The 20,149-nt window shown below is 39.1% G+C and overlaps 1 long non-coding RNA gene across 1 annotated transcript in view; it reads left to right on the plus strand.

Moving 5' to 3' along the window:
* Positions 1-15,703, plus strand: part of LOC144901144 (uncharacterized) — a 31,839-nt gene extending 16,136 nt beyond the window's left edge. The window contains exon 3 of the long non-coding RNA XR_013629308.1: positions 15,627-15,703. This is a non-coding gene — a long non-coding RNA (uncharacterized LOC144901144). The remainder of the gene's footprint in view (positions 1-15,626) is intronic.
* The last annotated feature ends 4,446 nt before the right edge of the window (positions 15,704-20,149 follow it).

Below are 20,149 nucleotides of genomic sequence, written 5' to 3' on the forward strand. Positions count from 1 at the left end.
AAACATTACATTTAAAAAGCCTGTTAAAAGATGATTATGTTCCACCCTGATCCGACAACATAACTATGTTATTCATGTTACTTTTCTTTCATTTATACCTGTTCATACCGGAAATTATTCATTCATTCATTCATTTTTTGCCGCTTATCCTCACGAGGGTGGCACATATAGACAAACAACCATTCACACTCACATTCATACCTATGGACAATTTGGAGTCGCTAATTAACCTAGCATGTTTTTGGAATGTGGGAGGAAACCGGAGTACCCGGAGAAAACCCACGCATGCACTGGGAGAACATGCAAACTCCACACAGAGATGGCCGAGGGTGGAATTGAACTCGGGTCTCCTAGCTGTGAGGCCATGCAGCCCTACCAGAAATGAGTGTGTGAAAATCTTTATTCATGTTACTTTACTTTAATTTTTCTTTTCTTCGTACATGTTACCAAGGTTTCTCTATCTCCTATTTACCTCATTCATATTTAAGCATTTTTCATAGGTGGACTGAAAGAGAAAATAGTACGTAGGGGTTTATCGAAATTCAGGAGGTCGGAAATTATTGTGAAAATCTGTATTCATCTTACTTTTGTTTTATTTTTCTTTATACCTGTTCTCAAGGTTTTTTCTCCTGCATTCACCTCACTAATATTTAAGCATGCTTCATATAGATAGGTCGATAGAGAGAGAAATTGGGACTTAGGAGTTTTGCAAAATTCCGGAGGTCAGAAATTAGAGTGTGAAAATCTTTCCTAGAGTGTGAAAATCCGTTCACTTTTTTCAGACCGGTTCTCAATGTTTCCCTCTCTCATATTCACCCCACTAATATTTAAGCATGCTTCATATAGATAGGTTGAAAGAGAGAAAAAATGGGACATAAGGGTATAACAAAATTCTGGAGGTTAGAAATTAGAGTGTGAAAATCTTTCCTAGAGTGTTGAAAATCCGTTCACTTTTTTCAGACCGGTTCTCAATGTTTCCCTCTCTCGTATTCACCCCACTAATATTTAAGCATGCTTCATATAGATAGTTCAAAACAGAGAAAAAATGGGACATAAGGGTATAACAAAATTCTGGAGGTTAGAAATTAGAGTGTGAAAATCTTTCCTAGAGTGTGAAAATCCGTTCATTTTTTTCAGACCGGTTCTCAATGTTTCCCTCTCTCGTATTCACCCCACTAATATTTAAGCATGCTTCATATAGATAGGTCGAAAGAGAGAAATAATGGGACATAAGGGTATAACAAAATTCTGGAGGTTAGAAATTAGAGTGTCAAAATCTTTCCTAGAGTGTGAAAATCCGTTCACTTTTTTCAGACCGGTTCTCAATGTTTCCCTCTCTCATATTCACCCCACTAATATTTAAGCATGCTTCATATAGATAGGTCGAAAGAGAGAAAAAATGGGACATAAGGGTATAACAAAATTCTGGAGGTTAGAAATTAGAGTGTGAAAATCTTTCCTAGAGTGTGAAAATCCGTTCACTTTTTTCAGACCGGTTCTCAATGTTTCCCTCTCTCGTATTCACCCCACTAATATTTAAGCATGCTTCATATAGATAGGTCGAAAGAGAGAAAAAATGGGACATAAGGGTATAACAAAATTCTGGAGGTTAGAAATTAGAGTGTGTAAATCTTTCCTAGAGTGTGAAAATCCGTTCACTTTTTTCAGACCGGTTCTCAATGTTTCCCTCTCTCATATTCACCCCACTAATATTTAAGCATGCTTCATATAGATAGGTCGAAAGAGAGAAAAAATGGGACATAAGGGTATAACAAAATTCTGGAGGTTAGAAATTAGAGTGTGAAAATCTTTCCTAGAGTGTGAAAATCCGTTCACTTTTTTCATACCGGTTCTCAATGTTTCCCTCTCATATTCACCCCACTAATATTTAAGCATGCTTCATATAGATAGGTCGAAAGAGAGAAAAAATGGGACATAAGGGTATAACAAAATTCTGGAGGTTAGAAATTAGAGTGTGAAAATCTTTCCTAGAGTGTGAAAATCCGTTCATTTTTTTCAGACCGGTTCTCAATGTTTCCCTCTCTCGTATTCACCCCACTAATATTTAAGCATGCTTCATATAGATAGGTCGAAAGAGAGAAAAAATGGGACATAAGGGTATAACAAAATTCTGGAGGTTAGAAATTAGAGTGTGAAAATTTTTCCTAGAGTGTGAAAATCCGTTCACTTTTTTCAGACCGGTTCTCAATGTTTCCCTCTCATATTCACCCCACTAATATTTAAGCATGCTTCATATAGATAGGTCGAAAGAGAGAAAAAATGGGACATAAGGGTATAACAAAATTCTGGAGGTTAGAAATTAGAGTGTGAAAATCTTTCCTAGAGTGTGAAAATCCGTCCACTTTTTTCAGACCGGTTCTCAATGTTTCCCTCTCATATTCACCCCACTAATATTTAAGCATGCTTCATATAGATAGGTCGAAAGAGAGAAAAAATGGGACATAAGGGTATAACAAAATTCTGGAGGTTAGAAATTAGAGTGTGAAAATTTTTCCTAGAGTGTGAAAATCCGTTCACTTTTTTCAGACCGGTTCTCAATGTTTCCCTCTCATATTCACCCCACTAATATTTAAGCATGCTTCATATAGATAGGTCGAAAGAGAGAAAAAATGGGACATAAGGGTATAACAAAATTCTGGAGGTTAGAAATTAGAGTGTGAAAATCTTTCCTAGAGTGTGAAAATCCGTCCACTTTTTTCAGACCGGTTCTCAATGTTTCCCTCTCATATTCACCCCACTAATATTTAAGCATGCTTCATATAGATAGGTCGAAAGAGAGAAAAAATGGGACATAAGGGTATAACAAAATTCTGGAGGTTAGAAATTAGAGTGTGAAAATCTTTCCTAGAGTGTGAAAATCCGTTCACTTTTTTCAGACCGGTTCTCAATGTTTCCCTCTCTCGTATTCACCCCACTAATATTTAAGCATGCTTCATATAGATAGGTCGAAAGAGAGAAAAAATGGGACATAAGGGTATAACAAAATTCTGGAGGTTAGAAATTAGAGTGTGAAAATCTTTCCTAGAGTGTGAAAATCCGTTCACTTTTTTCAGACCGGTTCTCAATGTTTCCCTCTCTCATATTCACCCCACTAATATTTAAGCATGCTTCATATAGATAGGTCGAAAGAGAGAAAAAATGGGACATAAGGGTATAACAAAATTCTGGAGGTTAGAAATTAGAGTGTGAAAATCTTTCCTAGAGTGTGAAAATCCGTTCACTTTTTTCAGACCGGTTCTCAATGTTTCCCTCTCATATTCACCCCACTAATATTTAAGCATGCTTCATATAGATAGGTCGAAAGAGAGAAAAAATGGGACATAAGGGTATAACAAAAATCTGGAGGTTAGAAATTAGAGTGTGTAAATCTTTCCTAGAGTGTGAAAATCCGTTCACTTTTTTCAGACCGGTTCTCAGTGTTTCCCTCTCTCATATTCACCCCACTAATATTTAAGCATGCTTCATATAGATAGGTCGAAAGAGAGAAAAAATGGGACATAAGGGTATAACAAAATTCTGGAGGTTAGAAATTAGAGTGTGAAAATCTTTCCTAGAGTGTGAAAATCCGTTCACTATTTTCAGACCGGTTCTCAATGTTTCCCTCTCATATTCACCCCACTAATATTTAAGCATGCTTCATATAGATATGTCGAAAGAGAGAAAAAATGGGACATAAGGGTATAACAAAATTCTGGAGGTTAGAAATTAGAGTGTGAAAATCTTTCCTAGAGTGTGAAAATCCGTTCATTTTTTTCAGACCGGTTCTCAATGTTTCCCTCTCTCGTATTCACCCCACTAATATTTAAGCATGCTTCATATAGATAGGTCGAAAGAAAGAAAAAATGGGACATAAGGGTATAACAAAATTCTGGAGGTTAGAAATTAGAGTGTGAAAATCTTTCCTAGCGTGTTGAAAATCCGTTCACTTTTTTCAGACCGGTTCTCAATGTTTCCCTCTCTCGTATTCACCCCACTAATTTTTAAGCATGCTTCATATAGATAGTTTGAAAGAGAGAAAAAATGGGACATAAGGGTATAACAAAATTCTGGAGGTTAGAAATTAGAGTGTGAAAATCTTTCCTAGAGTGTAAAAAGCCGTTCATTTTTTTCAGACCGGTTCTCAATGTTTCCCTCTCTCGTATTCACCCCACTAATATTTAAGCATGCTTCATATAGATAGGTCGAAAGAGAGAAAAAATGGGACATAAGGGTATAACAAAATTCTGGAGGTTAGAAATTAGAGTGTCAAAATCTTTCCTAGAGTGTGAAAATCCGTTCATTTTTTTCAGACCGGTTCTCAATGTTTCCCTCTCTCGTATTCACCCCACTAATATTTAAGCATGCTTCATATAGATAGGTCGAAAGAGAGAAAAAATGGGACATAAGGGTATAACAAAATTCTGGAGGTTAGAAATTAGAGTGTGAAAATCTTTCCTAGAGTGTGAAAATCCGTTCACTTTTTTCATACCGGTTCTCAATGTTTCCCTCTCATATTCACCCCACTAATATTTAAGCATGCTTCATATAGATAGGTCGAAAGAGAGAAAAAATGGGACATAAGGGTATAACAAAATTCTGGAGGTTAGAAATTAGAGTGTGAAAATCTTTCCTAGAGTGTGAAAATCCGTTCATTTTTTTCAGACCGGTTCTCAATGTTTCCCTCTCTCGTATTCACCCCACTAATATTTAAGCATGCTTCATATAGATAGGTCGAAAGAGAGAAAAAATGGGACATAAGGGTATAACAAAATTCTGGAGGTTAGAAATTAGAGTGTGAAAATTTTTCCTAGAGTGTGAAAATCCGTTCACTTTTTTCAGACCGGTTCTCAATGTTTCCCTCTCATATTCACCCCACTAATATTTAAGCATGCTTCATATAGATAGGTCGAAAGAGAGAAAAAATGGGACATAAGGGTATAACAAAATTCTGGAGGTTAGAAATTAGAGTGTGAAAATCTTTCCTAGAGTGTGAAAATCCGTTCACTTTTTTCAGACCGGTTCTCAATGTTTCCCTCTCATATTCACCCCACTAATATTTAAGCATGCTTCATATAGATAGGTCGAAAGAGAGAAAAAATGGGACATAAGGGTATAACAAAATTCTGGAGGTTAGAAATTAGAGTGTGAAAATCTTTCCTAGAGTGTGAAAATCCGTTCACTTTTTTCAGACCGGTTCTCAATGTTTCCCTCTCTCGTATTCACCCCACTAATATTTAAGCATGCTTCATATAGATAGGTCGAAAGAGAGAAAAAATGGGACATAAGGGTATAACAAAATTCTGGAGGTTAGAAATTAGAGTGTGAAAATCTTTCCTAGAGTGTGAAAATCCGTTCACTTTTTTCAGACCGGTTCTCAATGTTTCCCTCTCTCATATTCACCCCACTAATATTTAAGCATGCTTCATATAGATAGGTCGAAAGAGAGAAAAAATGGGACATAAGGGTATAACAAAATTCTGGAGGTTAGAAATTAGAGTGTGAAAATCTTTCCTAGAGTGTGAAAATCCGTTCACTTTTTTCAGACCGGTTCTCAATGTTTCCCTCTCATATTCACCCCACTAATATTTAAGCATGCTTCATATAGATAGGTCGAAAGAGAGAAAAAATGGGACATAAGGGTATAACAAAAATCTGGAGGTTAGAAATTAGAGTGTGTAAATCTTTCCTAGAGTGTGAAAATCCGTTCACTTTTTTCAGACCGGTTCTCAGTGTTTCCCTCTCTCATATTCACCCCACTAATATTTAAGCATGCTTCATATAGATAGGTCGAAAGAGAGGAAAAATGGGACATAAGGGTATAACAAAATTCTGGAGGTTAGAAATTAGAGTGTGAAAATCTTTCCTAGAGTGTGAAAATCCGTTCACTACTTTCAGACCGGTTCTCAATGTTTCCCTCTCATATTCACCCCACTAATATTTAAGCATGCTTCATATAGATATGTCGAAAGAGAGAAAAAATGGGACATAAGGGTATAACAAAATTCTGGAGGTTAGAAATTAGAGTGTGAAAATCTTTCCTAGAGTGTGAAAATCCGTTCATTTTTTTCAGACCGGTTCTCAATGTTTCCCTCTCTCGTATTCACCCCACTAATATTTAAGCATGCTTCATATAGATAGGTCGAAAGAAAGAAAAAATGGGACATAAGGGTATAACAAAATTCTGGAGGTTAGAAATTAGAGTGTGAAAATCTTTCCTAGCGTGTTGAAAATCCGTTCACTTTTTTCAGACCGGTTCTCAATGTTTCCCTCTCTCGTATTCACCCCACTAATTTTTAAGCATGCTTCATATAGATAGTTTGAAAGAGAGAAAAAATGGGACATAAGGGTATAACAAAATTCTGGAGGTTAGAAATTAGAGTGTGAAAATCTTTCCTAGAGTGTAAAAAGCCGTTCATTTTTTTCAGACCGGTTCTCAATGTTTCCCTCTCTCGTATTCACCCCACTAATATTTAAGCATGCTTCATATAGATAGGTCGAAAGAGAGAAAAAATGGGACATAAGGGTATAACAAAATTCTGGAGGTTAGAAATTAGAGTGTCAAAATCTTTCCTAGAGTGTGAAAATCCGTTCATTTTTTTCAGACCGGTTCTCAATGTTTCCCTCTCTCGTATTCACCCCACTAATATTTAAGCATGCTTCATATAGATAGGTCGAAAGAGAGAAAAAATGGGACATAAGGGTATAACAAAATTCTGGAGGTTAGAAATTAGAGTGTGAAAATCTTTCCTAGAGTGTGAAAATCCGTTCACTTTTTTCATACCGGTTCTCAATGTTTCCCTCTCATATTCACCCCACTAATATTTAAGCATGCTTCATATAGATAGGTCGAAAGAGAGAAAAAATGGGACATAAGGGTATAACAAAATTCTGGAGGTTAGAAATTAGAGTGTGAAAATCTTTCCTAGAGTGTGAAAATCCGTTCATTTTTTTCAGACCGGTTCTCAATGTTTCCCTCTCTCGTATTCACCCCACTAATATTTAAGCATGCTTCATATAGATAGGTCGAAAGAGAGAAAAAATGGGACATAAGGGTATAACAAAATTCTGGAGGTTAGAAATTAGAGTGTGAAAATTTTTCCTAGAGTGTGAAAATCCGTTCACTTTTTTCAGACCGGTTCTCAATGTTTCCCTCTCATATTCACCCCACTAATATTTAAGCATGCTTCATATAGATAGGTCGAAAGAGAGAAAAAATGGGACATAAGGGTATAACAAAATTCTGGAGGTTAGAAATTAGAGTGTGAAAATCTTTCCTAGAGTGTGAAAATCCGTTCACTTTTTTCAGACCGGTTCTCAATGTTTCCCTCTCATATTCACCCCACTAATATTTAAGCATGCTTCATATAGATAGGTCGAAAGAGAGAAAAAATGGGACATAAGGGTATAACAAAATTCTGGAGGTTAGAAATTAGAGTGTGAAAATCTTTCCTAGAGTGTGAAAATCCGTTCACTTTTTTCAGACCGGTTCTCAATGTTTCCCTCTCTCGTATTCACCCCACTAATATTTAAGCATGCTTCATATAGATAGGTCGAAAGAGAGAAAAAATGGGACATAAGGGTATAACAAAATTCTGGAGGTTAGAAATTAGAGTGTGAAAATCTTTCCTAGAGTGTGAAAATCCGTTCACTTTTTTCAGACCGGTTCTCAATGTTTCCCTCTCTCATATTCACCCCACTAATATTTAAGCATGCTTCATATAGATAGGTCGAAAGAGAGAAAAAATGGGACATAAGGGTATAACAAAATTCTGGAGGTTAGAAATTAGAGTGTGAAAATCTTTCCTAGAGTGTGAAAATCCGTTCACTTTTTTCAGACCGGTTCTCAATGTTTCCCTCTCATATTCACCCCACTAATATTTAAGCATGCTTCATATAGATAGGTCGAAAGAGAGAAAAAATGGGACATAAGGGTATAACAAAAATCTGGAGGTTAGAAATTAGAGTGTGTAAATCTTTCCTAGAGTGTGAAAATCCGTTCACTTTTTTCAGACCGGTTCTCAGTGTTTCCCTCTCTCATATTCACCCCACTAATATTTAAGCATGCTTCATATAGATAGGTCGAAAGAGAGGAAAAATGGGACATAAGGGTATAACAAAATTCTGGAGGTTAGAAATTAGAGTGTGAAAATCTTTCCTAGAGTGTGAAAATCCGTTCACTACTTTCAGACCGGTTCTCAATGTTTCCCTCTCATATTCACCCCACTAATATTTAAGCATGCTTCATATAGATATGTCGAAAGAGAGAAAAAATGGGACATAAGGGTATAACAAAATTCTGGAGGTTAGAAATTAGAGTGTGAAAATCTTTCCTAGAGTGTGAAAATCCGTTCATTTTTTTCAGACCGGTTCTCAATGTTTCCCTCTCTCGTATTCACCCCACTAATATTTAAGCATGCTTCATATAGATAGGTCGAAAGAAAGAAAAAATGGGACATAAGGGTATAACAAAATTCTGGAGGTTAGAAATTAGAGTGTGAAAATCTTTCCTAGCGTGTTGAAAATCCGTTCACTTTTTTCAGACCGGTTCTCAATGTTTCCCTCTCTCGTATTCACCCCACTAATTTTTAAGCATGCTTCATATAGATAGTTTGAAAGAGAGAAAAAATGGGACATAAGGGTATAACAAAATTCTGGAGGTTAGAAATTAGAGTGTGAAAATCTTTCCTAGAGTGTAAAAAGCCGTTCATTTTTTTCAGACCGGTTCTCAATGTTTCCCTCTCTCGTATTCACCCCACTAATATTTAAGCATGCTTCATATAGATAGGTCGAAAGAGAGAAAAAATGGGACATAAGGGTATAACAAAATTCTGGAGGTTAGAAATTAGAGTGTCAAAATCTTTCCTAGAGTGTGAAAATCCGTTCATTTTTTTCAGACCGGTTCTCAATGTTTCCCTCTCTCGTATTCACCCCACTAATATTTAAGCATGCTTCATATAGATAGGTCGAAAGAGAGAAAAAATGGGACATAAGGGTATAACAAAATTCTGGAGGTTAGAAATTAGAGTGTGAAAATCTTTCCTAGAGTGTTGAAAATCCGTTCACTTTTTTCAGACCGGTTCTCAATGTTTCCCTCTCTCGTATTCATTTAAGCATGCTTCATATAGAGAGAGAAAATAGGACCTAAGGGTTTAGCAAAATCCGGAGGTCAGAAATTAGAGTGAGAAAATCTTTCCTATAGTGTGAAAATCCTTGACAACAGGTCTGAAAAAAGTGAAAGGATTTTTACACTGTAATTTCTGACCTCCAGAATTTTGTTAAACCCTTATGTCCCATTTTCACTTTTTTCATACCTGTTCTCAAGGTTTGTCTCTCTCTCTCTCTCGCATTTGCCTCACTAATTTCTTTATAGTTTTCAGAGACAGATAAAGAGAAAAAATGAGACAAAGGGGTTTAGCGAAATTCAGGGGATTGGAAATTAGTGTCTGAATCGGAATTAGTCTTTATTCATGTTACTTTCCTTTCACTTTCATTTGTTCCTATTCTCAAGGTTTTTCTCTGTGCCATTCACCTCTCTAATATTCGAGTGGTTCTCATTCCAATGTGATGACTGCTTTTATGTCCGCTACGTCATTTGGACTGCATTGCGAAGAGCACTTTATCACTGGTGACTTTAAATCTTCCAATTTAGCAACTCACACAGATATATTGAAGGTAAGAGATGACGCATTGCTTAAAAACAATATATATCTTTCCTGTCATTAGTACGCTCAGACACGCGTGGGTGCTGATTATATCTGAGATGTTAGAAGTCATCTGTATCACCGCGAGGATTGTAGACAATGTTTAAAGGGGACCTATTATTATTTTTCCACTTTTCTGACCTATAAATGTAGTTCGAATGTAGTATACTCGTGTTAAACCATGCCAAAGTTTCAGGTAATGAGGGATTGGTATATTGGGAAGTGAGCCTTGAAAAAGTTTGGCATGGCTCAAAACGCTTGGTTTCAAAAGGCGTGGTAAAACTGTTCCTTTGTGATGTCACAGAAAGGGCAGACTTCATTATATGTAAACTCTCTGCCCTCCCTCCAAGCGTACATTTTAAAAAGATAAATGGCCGTTTATCAACTCCTGTAAACTTGGCGGCACAAACGGGAAATCTTTCCATGGGTGGAATACATTAAAACTAAAAAAATAAAAATAAAAACAATAGTTTTTGTGGGATCGACAAATCCAAAGAACTACAGCTGAATAGGTGCAGATTGTGAAAGATCTAGAAAGCATTCTATGCCGGTTATTGTGTGTAGCTACTCTATAGGAGTCCACCATTCAATACAAAGGGTCAAAAAAAGGGGAATTCTTTTACTTTAATACACTTTACACTGATCAAAAACACACGTTTGGCCCACAGTGTGGGTGATCTGATCAAATTCAATCTCTTGTAGAATGAAATATTAAGGCTTGCTGCTCCACCCCCTTTCAATCAATTTGTCACACAGTGTCACGCACACACACACACACACGGTAACCATATCAAATTTTATTAAATTGAAATGTCACCTTCCCCTGAAAAAGGTAATGTATTTGTATTATTTACAGTTAGCTATGCTGCAAAGGATTAATCCGCATGTCATTATCGCAGCTTTTGTTGAATAAACAAACATGAAGATATTTATAGCCAGATCTGACATTGAGCATTCACCTCCAACATCACACTCCAACATCCAAAAGTTTACCCCGAGGTCATAGACGCGCAACTGCGATGGTAAACAACACACCGCAATTAGCGAGACCAAGTTTGGTAGCCTGCTCAGCTGTGAAATAGACTGCAAATTGCATGTAATTAGTGTAGAACAAACTTAATGCATTATATACACTAGACCCCGACTATCATACTGGAGTCACATTTCAAAAGCCGTCCCCATCAGTATCGGCTATTGTTGATGATTTTGACTGATTTTTCAAGGCACACAGAATATTGTGTTCTTGGGCTATACAGGCATGGTATATACCAGGGGTCGGCAACCTTTCCTAACAAAAGAGCCATTTTACCTGTACAGCAACGTGCTCACATCCACAGCGAATTTGCCATTCTCCCATGATTTTGATTGACTGCCAGATTTAGAGGGAATTCTCGGGTGTCAAAGTAGTTCAGAGGAGAAAAAGCGGAGTTGATCGAGTACTCTTGCTAGTAATGAGCTTGCTAATATAGAGGATAAATGTACATAAATATCTGTGTAAATCAGGGGTCTCAAACTCAATTTACCTGGGGGCCACTGGAGCTAGGGTCTGGGCAAGGCTGGGTCACATCAGGTTTTCAAAAAAAAAAAAAAAAACCAACGCATTTATTAAAAACAGAAAAATATACCAACTTTTTCAGTGCTTTGGTTCCGATTTTCTACAATAAAAGCTCTGATAAAACATTCCACTGTTCTCAAATATCTTAATTTCTATTTTTCTGCCCAAAATAAGATTAAAAATAAATAAACAAATCAAGAATAAATAAAATCAATCAATCAGTAATAAATAAATATAATAATAATAATAAAACGAAAAAGAAAAAAAAAGAAACCACATATAGTTGGTGAGTAGACAAATTATTTTTTTCAGATTAAAATGAACAAAGCATTATTAGAGCCCTGTAGACATGACAAAACACGACTATAGTCACATTTATACTCTTTTTATTTACAACATATTGCGCAACTGCAGGGTCTTGAGACACATGCTAACTCGCAAACTAGAGAGCTAGCAACCTAAACGGTAGCCTTCAAGTTATTTCCTTTAAACTTAAATAGCCAAAAACTTACCACTTCCACACGGATAGGGAGGATAACTATTAACAGTTATTTAACCTTTAACATAACATTAATCAAACGTAATAATTTTTTCTGGGTACATGATACCATACAGCATCCATATCAAACTTGCGCGGGCCGCACTAACATTAAACTTTCATATCAAGGCGGGGGCCTCAAACTAGTGTCCTGCGGGCCACATTTGGCCCGTGGGCCGCGTGTTTGAGACCCTGGTGTAAATTAAATGTAAACTGTTTACATTTGTTGACAAACATGTTTACTCTTTGTGTGTTAAATATTTGAGCAATGCGAAGGGAGCCACAACAAAGAGGCTGAAGAGCCACATGTGGCTCTGGAGTCATGGCTTGCTGACCCCTGGTATATACCAAAAGAAAGGTTAGACTCCTCTTTCGTCAGAACAACCTTTTTTAGTAATTAGCAGTAAAACAGAGGTAAGTTTCAGCAAAATATCAGTTCTCAACAAAAAAAGGGAGTAATAAGTTAGCCTTAGCCATAGCTTTGTTGTGATTAATTAGAGCAGCTGAGTCACTCAGCAAGTCTTCCAGATGAGGTTTTTCCATCAACGCAATATTTAGGCTGAATTGTATTGACCCAAGTACTACACAAGTAGTAGTAATCTTTACTTTCAGGAGTGCGGTACTGTGACAGGAAATAGTTTAGCCAAAACATACGTAGCTCACATTACCGACTGCTAGCCCGTTTTGTCAGTTAGGCTGCATGCTCGATGACGTTATCAGCTCATATTCCAGCTTTATTCGACTTATTTGGCTTCAGAGTAAGTCAAAGAATGTAGATATGTAAATATTTCTTAAAAACTGCCACTGAAAACTCTCAATGAATTAATAAACAGAGGTTGCTTCAGACCCCTTAGTTCCACCTGAATATGAATTATTCATCCAACCAAGACATTTTGGACATTTCTATGCTTCTGAGTTTGTAGGAAGGACCTTTTTGTAGGTTCCTATTGCATAAATCAACATCCATAAAGACACGCTTGGTTGAGTTTTGTTTGGAAGAGTTCTGACATCAAACCCACTAAACACCTTCGGGATGAACTGGAACAGAGATTGAGAGCCAACATCCGTTACCTCTGACCTTACAAATGTTCTTCTGCGTGAATGGAGGCCACAGACACATTCCGCCATCTCGTAGAAAGTGTTAACAGGAAAGTGGAAGCTGAGAAACGGACCAATGACTTTTATATTTTGACTCCCTGGTCAGGTACTCCGTGACTTTTCTCCAACAGCGACTCCTTCTAAGATTGACTCGATAATATATCGACCAGTTAATGACTTCACTTAATGAGCTGTAGGCTGACGAGTCAAGGCATTGCGTGTTTATTCTGCGATCTTGGATCTTGGATCACACACCCAACACCAAATCTTGCAATACTACGGTATCCTGTTAGGGTCATTCAGTTGGCGAAGTCTGTATCATTTCATGGACTCAAACAATCACAAACGTTGGTGTTGTTATGTTCTTAATATAGTATTTTTTAGCGCCATTTCCATTTTTTAGCAAAGGTAAAGTGAGGAGCTCGGCCTGAGGTGGCTCAGGCATGGATGTCTCCCTGGTGAGGTGTTCTGGGCATGCCCAGCCGGGAAACGCCTTTGTGTCCTCCCGGTGGAGCTGGAGCAGGTGGCTGGGGACCGGGAAGTCTGGGCTTCTCTACTGAGACTGCTGCCCGAGCGATTCGGACCCGGATAAGCGTAGGAGTATGGATAGATAGATGAATGGATTTTTTAGCATCCGTTTCTCCAGTTCCACCAGCAGCTGTGAGACATAATCCCTCCAGTTTGTCCCCTGGGGGCGTCTTACCGACTGGGCATGTCAAAAACACCTCACCGGGGAGACTTCCATGCCTGAGCCACCTCGAGCCGAGCTTCTCACCCAACCTTTTAGGGTGATTCCAGCCACTCTCATTCCCCACCTTGTCCCATCCTCTTTACCTTGGATGAGGATGGGAAGAATAACCGTTTATCAGTTATAGAGTGGACTGATTGGAGGGACCGGAGATTGGGAAGACCTGGGTTCAATTCTCCGCTTGGAGATAACATTTGTGTGGAGTTTGCATGTTCTACCCATTCGTGTTTTTTTTCTGCAGGTATTCCGGTTTCCTCCCACATGGCGACTCCAAATGGTCCATAGGTATGAATGTGAGTGTGAATGGTTTGTCTATATGTGCCCTGTGATTGGCTGGCCACCAGTCCGGATTGCCCAAATACAGCCGGGATCGGCTCCAGCATACCAGCGACCCTAACGAGGATAAGCGGCAAAGAAAATAAATGGATGGAGTTGTGAGAAGAAAAGCAAGTTTGTGTACCGCTATACTGAACTATTCATATTCATGATAGAACATACTTTTGTTTGACCCCATATATTTAATCTTGTGATATTAGCAGACTTGCAAGTCTAGGTCAACAGAAGCTGTGGGTAGATATTACGGTTCTAAGACCTCACCAAGGCTGAGCTCTTGTTTCTGGAAAGAGTAACCTCTTGACATCCAAAGGTTAGAAGGAAGAGGGAAAAAAATACATCCAAATAAATCAATAGCGAGCCTGCCCTCGTCTAACTGCAACACCAACTTGGCGCAGGTGCTGAATGGAACAAAAGGAAGGTTAAAAAGCAGGGTCACGGCGCGGTGTAAACAAACGCTAAGACAAATACTCATTTGTTGTTGCGGCTTCCGTGAAATAAGAATGATGAAGAAGAAAAATAGCACATCTCCGCCGTGGTATTGATGTGGTAATGAGTTTACTCCCCATGCGCTCGGAATCAAGTGATTAGAAAGTGCGGCTTAATGAACTGACTGATCCTGGTCGCAATTTACCATGTGCTCTCTCCGAGACAAACACCCCAACAATTAATAGACGGTATTATAATCGTGATTATTATGATCATCATCGACGTGGTCATCTTGCTTTGCTTTTGTTATGAGGCTTTGAGTTGATTATTCATGACGTCTACGTGATTTATTCATGGTTTTCTTCAAGACAAAACATATTTTAATGAGACTTGTTGGTGCAAACCAGGATTTAAAATGCTAACACCCACAGTGGGACCGCTAACCCTCCAGAATACAAATGGTAGCGTCCTGTATACACTGCATATGTCCCTCGCTCGACGCTGTTTTTTTGAGTGCTGTTTACCCTTCTTCTTCAAGGATTGCTTGTAACCTGCTTGTATGCCGTTTCATCATAAATGCTAATTATTTTGCACCCTTTGAATGAATGCAGAATTGAACTTCTTTATCTTGTTCTGATTTTCAGTGAGTAATTCTTACATGAAGCACGTTTAAACCCATATCCGTAAACATGACTGTCTCATTTGTGTCCAATAATGGACGGCTAATTGCAGCGTGCAATCGTTTGTGTCCGCAACAAATGGAAGACGAAGGCAGGAATAAATGGTGGGACTAAAAAGATGACTTATTTCATGTGAAATTGATTTTCGCTGCTTATATTTATAATGACGACTGCACAGCGACCAAGTGGTTAGTGCGTAGGCCTCACAGCTAGGAGACTCGAGTTCAATTCCATCCTTGGCCATCTCTGTGTGGAGTTTGAATGTTCTCCCCGTGGGTTTTCTCCGGGTACTCCGGTTTCCTCCCACATTCCAAAAACATTCTAGGTTAATTGGCGACTCCAAATTGTCCATAGGTATGAATGTGAGTGTGAATGGTTGTTTGTCTATATGTGCCCTGTGATTGGCTGGCCACCAGTCCAGGGTGTACCCTGCCTCTTGCCCGAAGACAGCTGGGATAGGCTCCAGCGCCCCCAGCGACCCTTGTGAGGATAAGCAGTAGAAAATGAATGAATAAATGAATATTTGTATGTTGATGTATTCCAGAAGAATGACAACATGAAATCATCCCAGCCATCAAATTAAGGGAACTTGGAATTTCCCGACTTTTCCCTTTCATACTGGTCAGTATCGGACGATACTAGTCCTGGAAAATCAGTATCCAAATCGGCATCATAAAATCCTAATCCTTGATTGTTACAAACGATAAGGTTCCCTCAGTATTTCCCCTCCGCTCCACAAGGGGGCCCAATAGTGGTGAAACCCTCAGTGGACCTGCAGCCACCTCACTTCCTGCCACTCCCTACATATAGACCTGGATCTCCAGCCACACCTTTCTATTGTTTCCAAACAATTCACAGCAGCCATCCATGTGAGTTCAGTATCCTTTATAATGATAATTTAAGAATATATGCCTTTGATTTGTAGATATTTTGAGTTATTTTATGAGATGATTTATACTTGGCTTGTTGTTATTTGACTGCTGTCTACTATCCTATAAATTTAAAGGCTATATTTGTATTACTACTTTAAGAGAGATACTATAATGCGTTCTTTTTCTGTGTTTTATTTAGAAACACCAGTTTCTGTGCCACCAGTATCTGGAACTGAAACTGCAAAATTGTGTCCTGGTGGTTCTGTGGTTTGTGGCTCCAGTTGGAACCTACAAATTCCCAATACTGATAAAACTATGTAACCTGCCATTCTGGTTTTGAAAGTGGAGATCTGTCCTCAAGTACGTTAGAGACACTTTCGGGTTGAGAAACTTTTTCCAGAGCTAAAAATTTTAATTTTAAGTGAACCAGGACATATGACTCAAAATTGTTGGAACTTTGTAGCTTCATGGTTCACACCGGGATCTTTGACATTGAACGAAAAGTCAAAAAACTAAAAGAAACAAACAAAGGGTACGCTTGCATTTACTTTCTGCAATCGCCTTAAGAGCTGTTCCAGTCTGGACAGCAAGTGAAATTTAGCTGAACTGACCTGAAAGAAACCAAGTTCATTTTCACAGATCCAATCTTGTGAAAAGTTTAGCTCATACCACGGAGGTCGTGCAGATGAATTTCTCTAACAAAGCTACAGTAGACTTTAGAGCAGAGTTCCTTACTAAATTCTCAAGACAACGTTGTGCACGGTTGGCCAAAATCAAAGGTCGCAATATTAATGTTCTTCCATTTGCAGACATTTTCAGGGGTTATATGTACATTTCCATCATCTCTCGATATATTTGGACCGTATCAGCAGATTTGAGCCTCCACCAGAGAAAATAAATCCACATTTGGCATGATCTGTCATACTTTTAGTATTTAACCTGACCTTTGGAAGTTCTCCTTTAGAGCGGCATTAGGCAGTCTAGCGGCTGCTGCGTACGGCATCACCTTCCCCAGCCGCGACGCATGCAGGAAGTAATGTCATATTAATTAAAGCCGCTCTTATCACAAATATTAATCTTTCAGTGCTGGTAGACAAGCCCATGTTTTATTGATGCGGCCCGACTCGGGCGCCGCGGCACGATTTAATTCTCTCTGGCAAGCTAAATGGAAACTGCTTAAGAGATTTTTACACCTGCTTATCACGTACGTTCAGGTCAAATTTAATCACACTTTTCACTTCCAAATGAAATCAGGTCCACCAAGTTGAAGTCCCCACTGAAGCACACAATTGCCTTTCTTTCAGTCGTCTTTTTCACCTGACTAAGTATGTGCGTTTAGCTAATTAGCAAGTTAGTAGAATCAAAGCAGTTTGACTTGTGTGTGCATTGTGTTTGTGTTTTTTCTAACCCTGCTTTGGACTTGGAAGAAGCCTTCTTTAAGCCTGCTTTAATGTATGCATTTTTCCAATACACCCCACACATGCTTCGGTGCTCTTAGGTGTGAACCTCCAAATAAACCCTTGACCAGTGTTGGGCACGTTACTTTAAAAAAGAAAATAAATAGTAACTAGTTACCAGTAAAAGTAACAATTGCCCCCCCCCCCCCCCCCCCCCCCCCCCACAGCAAAGAAAGGTATCATTACAGAGGTTTGCATTTGTTGTGGGTTTGAGTTGCTCACACAAGACGTGGACATAATGTACATTTTACCATTTTACCTTTGACTTCTATTTGGCAAACGCTGTATTCTCACTCAATGTGCTCTAAACACCCGCCCACCTAACTTCTCTGATTGGCTGAAAACGCAATCTTACTAAAACCTGAGCCAATCCTCATTGCTTCCCTTGACGCATTGCACTGTTAAAGGGATAGTTTGGATTATTTGACATAAAGTTGTATGACATCCCCATCAGCTGTGTGACTCACCCCCCCACTTGGTCTCCTAAGTCCAGTTCTGGTGGGATTTTGGTGATGAAGAACATGGTTCCAGCTGGGTTTCACAATGAAGGAGTTTGGCTTCTCAAATGAGACGTTCACATCTACTTGTGGGACTTCATTCTTCATGACCGAAATCCGACCAGACCTGATTTTAGGAGACCAAGTTGCGAGTGACAAATTACACCGCTGATGGGGATGTCGTACAACGACAAAATTGTACAAAATCCCAAAAGGGGAACTGCATTTTTTGGGGGGAATTTTGCCCATCATCGGTCATCATCGCACAGACCTCACAGCTAGGAGACCCGAGTTCAATCCCACCCTCGGCCATCTCTGTGTGGAGTTTGCATGTTCTCCCCGTGCATGCGTGGGTTTTCTCCGGGTACTCCGGTTTCCTCCCACATTCCAAAAACATGCTAGGTTAATTAGCCACTCCAAATTGTCCATAGGTATGAATGTGAGTGTGAATGGTTGTTTGTCTATATGTGCCCTGTGATTGGCTGGCCACCAGTCCAGGGTGTACCCCGCCTCTCGCCTAAAGACAGCTGGGATTGTGAGGATAAGCGGAATAAAAAATGAATAAATTAATTTTGGCCATCATTCACAATCCTTATGTGAAATGTGAACACTTATTTATTTCCCTTTTCTGAGCATTCTAGCTCGAGAAAAGAAGTTTATACGCTCTGGCTAGCAACGGGCATTGTGGGAAAGCCATGAAAAAAAAATCCAAAAAACTACAAGCTACTGCGATATTACTAAACTATTTTTTATCTCGCGGACTAACACGGCGCATTGCTAATCGCTGGAGCACACGTCTTGTGCTGGAAGACACAGCCATCCCAGGTAGAGCGGACATCGTAAGTGTTGTCGCTGCTGTTGTTATTGACGGAACCAGCATAATTATGCGTATCAATGCACTTAGGAAATGCAATAATTGAAAAGCATTTTATTGCAGTTCCAGTCCACTTTCTTCGGGTATAAGATCTTTCAATAAACCAGTCACACAGACGTGATAAGAACCTTCAGCTGTCTACCGAGTGCTATTCTGCATGAATGTATTTTTATGGCCCCGTGCTTTCATACCATCTGCACAAAGCCTCCACGTGGCCCCTCGGGACTGCCGGTTTTATCTGTGTTAACCTGCAAAGATAACAAGTGCCCCTCACGCTGAATTATTCACAGAGATTATTGATTCACAGTCGGCTGCTCCTCCTGTATTTAAATTCTTCCAATGGCGGAATGAGCCAGGCAAAGTGTTCCTCCGTCACTTGGAGCTGACCTCCTCAGGAGTTACACCAGTCTGGCTGCCTCCTTTTCACTCCGGCACCTCAGCACACTTGAATAACTTGGGTTTGATGTGCTGAATTCATCCCCAAAAATGGCTTTTGCTTGTCTTTTTCAACCTCAAATGCAAACTCCCATATGCACAGCGCGTAAGAACACAGCCTCATTTGCATAATCTAACCAGTCTGAACCTGAAACTCATTTTAAATGGAATTTGTCTTCCTTGAAAAATGCAACTCTTATATGTCCCACTGCGGTATTTGACGATCATTAGGAGACAGTTTTGCTACGTGTTGGCCGGTAAATAGTCCCAGAGAAAGCCGGTTGGAAAAAAGAGGAAAGGAAGCAGACAAGGGAAAAGTTCAACAGTGAGACGGTGGAGTCCATGGAGAATGGGAGATGGTGCAGTGAGGCAAATAGCCACAGCTGCTAGCAGGATGTGGGAGGATAAACAACAAAGAGAATAATTCCCTGCTAGCTGCCGGAGAGAGCAGAAGATGAGGGGGGGGAAAAAAAGAAAGAGAAATGCAGAGGCTACGACATTTCTGGGTGTGAGGAAGGAAGTAGTGTGAGAATAAAAATGCCTTAACTACTGGGTTCCTGTCATGTGACTGGCTGCTTGAGGGATGCAGGTGGGCGACAACAAGCCAAGTGATGGTGAGAATCCGTGTAAAGATACAGAAACTAATGAGATTCAGTGACATTCGCCACCTCGCCACATCATGGTTTGAAATTTGGAGCTTGAAGGTTTTTGAATGCAAATGGTAGCGTCCTATATTCACTGAATATGTCCCTTGCTGTATGACGTTTTTTTGAGTGCTGTTTACTCTTTTTTCTCATGTTATAGGAATTGGTTTCATAATAAAAGCTAATTGTTTTGCACCCTTTGAATGAATGCAGAAGTGAACTTCTTTATCTTGTTCTGATTTTCAATGAGTAACTCTTACAAAAAGCACATTTTAAATGCAGTTTTGC

Source organism: Doryrhamphus excisus, linkage group LG10 (assembly GCF_037039965.1).
Source record: "Doryrhamphus excisus strain RoL-2023G ecotype Guam linkage group LG10, RoL_Dexc_Guam_v1.1, whole genome shotgun sequence".
Classification (NCBI taxonomy): domain Eukaryota; kingdom Metazoa; phylum Chordata; class Actinopteri; order Syngnathiformes; family Syngnathidae; genus Doryrhamphus; species Doryrhamphus excisus.